Genomic DNA, 2621 nt, shown 5'->3' on the forward strand with positions numbered 1-2621 from the left:
TTTAAATCAGAAGAGCAGAAACACTTTTACTGCTTTGAACTTCCCATAGTGCCCCAGGCAATCCCAGAAAAGGCCTCAGTACTTCTTATCTAGAATATCTCAGCTGTTTTACAAGCATCGATGAGAAGAATTGGAAAGCATCATCACAGACAGCTACTGCTGATCAACCCAGGCTCTTTACTGTAAACTAGTGGCTTTCTATTTTTGTTTTTATTTTTTTTTTACCAATGCAAATACTAGCTGTTATGACATCTTACAACACTGTCCAATAAGAACAACAGATAAAAGTGGGCTGCTGCAATTGAAGCAGGGAGTAGTACCAGGGCATCCACCCTCTCCCCACTACTTTTGGTGGAGAAAGGGCTCCATGGAATGCCTAGAGCTCTGAGTAACATAATTTCTAAATCACTATCCTAGACATCACTAAAGGGTGTTTGTCCAAACTACCCACAAAAGAAGAGTATGAGAAAGGGCATCAAGACATCTCGGCATAACTAAAATGCCTGAGTTCTGACTTCGTGCGTTATTTTAAGAATACACTTGATTGGTGCTGTCTATACTTAGCACTCTTACCCCCTTCCTATTCTAGGCAACTACTGAGGGAGTTCCATTGGACCGTGTGATCACCAAGACCTTACTCTTCCTTATATTCATTTTACATATCTTTACAAACATCCTTGAAAATTTTTTTCTTACATCTAATATCAGGATGTGACTTCCACTTCCGACCAAGTTAGAGTACATCCACTGTGGCCCATCTCTCCTGCTGATTACAGTGAAAACTATGGACAAAATACACAAAAATCTAAGGACTCTCAAAAGTAAATGAAATCAGGTGGATTGCGGAGTGGAGTCAAAACTTGAAGGAGCAATTCATTTGAGAATGAGTTTTCTATTTTTTCCCCTCTTTTCTCCTGTGGCTTTGCCCCAAATGCAGAACTGTTTGCCAGCAGTGATACAGGCACTCTAAAACTCTAAAAGAAACCTTGCCTTTTTGCACAGAAGAACTGGGAAAGGGGGCCTCTGTGGGGCAGAGAGTGTAGGAGGAATCCTGGAGAGAAGTGAGTTGGAGAAGAGGATATCTCAAAATTGTGTAAGAAACTAGACAGGTTCCTAACTTACCCTTGAGCTGCATATGCATGGGACAGACCCAAAGCAGCCTAGCAAAACTTTGAGAATTGAATTACGATTTAAACCACGAACCAGGTCTCAGACTAACCTCTTAGAGATGTATGTGGTTGAACAGACCCAAAGCAACATCAGCAAGGTTAGGAAACTGAACTGAGATTGGAACCACTGTCCACAGAAAGGGATTTTTTGGTTGCTGTTCTAACAATCCGTTTATTATTTATGTATCCACCCATAGAAACACCCCCCGCACTGAAGAGGTTATTTGGAGTGAGTCACAACCTGGGGCCTAGAGTCTGAAATCTGAGGTACCCTCCTCCCTCATTTTGTGGCTTAGGTGGGGGCATACACCAGACAGAACTGGCATCTCTTTTTTATACTGCATAAGCGGAGGGGACCTAGGCACACCCAGGAGAGGTGATTGGCAGGCTGGAAGATAAATTCTCTGAATAGCAGCACTTTTACCTCAATACAGGGCTGGGAGTTGGCTGGGAGTGCTGTAGGGACGGGGGGAGGAGTTAATTCGATGGAGGAGTTATTTGCAGGTTACAGAGAGAAATGAAGGGAGTACACTGACACAGGGCCAGGGTATCAGCAGGGTCAGTAGGTGCTGCTGTATGTCTTTATTATCGCAAGGGGAAAGTGACAGAGGCATCATAGCCAAAGAGGCCCGTAGAAATTAGGCCCAGTGCCCCTGCAATGATTCTGGAGCGGTTTCCTCTCTCAACAAGGACAACAATGGAGGTGATCAGGTAGAGGATGGCCGCTATGAGGGCTTGGAAGAAATCACTCCAAGGCCAGTGAATGAATTGTATCTTGGTGCGCAGGTCACACATGTAGATGACAAAGAAGATAGAAGCAAAGATCAATTCAATCACAGACAGAGAGGAATATCCTGCTGTTGAGGCACTGAAGAGGGTCAGAATCACCAGGCACAATATAATCTCAGCAAACAGGAGACTTCCCTTTTGGGTGCACAAGAAGTTGGTGCAGGTGGTCCAGCATCAGGGGGCAGATGTGTGCTGGGAATCTGCCATGGTGGGGCTGGAGTCCCTGGGGGCAGGGAGGATCTGCTTGCAGGTTCGAGGCTGGTGCACACCCAGCTGTCTTGCCGGATGAAAGTGATTTTAAAAATGTGTAGGTTGAAGCTAACTGGTTCTATCACCTGCTAAAACAGTAATAATGATAATGATAATAATAATGAATAGCATCCTTTAGAGAATTTTAACAGGATCCGTATCTACACAATTTAATATTCAAAAAGTCCAGAATATAATCCAAAATTATTTGATATGCAAAGGGCCAGGAAAACGTGACCAATTCTCAAAGGAAAAGAAAATCAACAGATGCCAACCCCAAGGTGACACATATGCTGAAATTATAAGAGAAAGACTTTAAAGCAGATACTATAATAAGCTTCATGAAGTAAAGGTAAACACACATGAAATAAAATGAATGGAAAGATAGGAGGTCTTAGCAAAGAAAATAAATTA

General features: G+C 43.0%; 1 pseudogene; it reads right to left on the bottom strand.

The window, feature by feature from the left end:
• Positions 1 to 1646: 1646 nt before the first annotated feature.
• LOC132347343 (proteolipid protein 2-like) lies at positions 1647 to 2351 on the bottom strand (annotated as a pseudogene).
• Between the last annotated feature and the right edge of the window lie 270 nt (positions 2352 to 2621).

The sequence above is a fragment of the Balaenoptera ricei genome, chromosome 14 (genome assembly GCF_028023285.1).
Source record: "Balaenoptera ricei isolate mBalRic1 chromosome 14, mBalRic1.hap2, whole genome shotgun sequence".
In the NCBI taxonomy this organism is placed as follows: domain Eukaryota; kingdom Metazoa; phylum Chordata; class Mammalia; order Artiodactyla; family Balaenopteridae; genus Balaenoptera; species Balaenoptera ricei.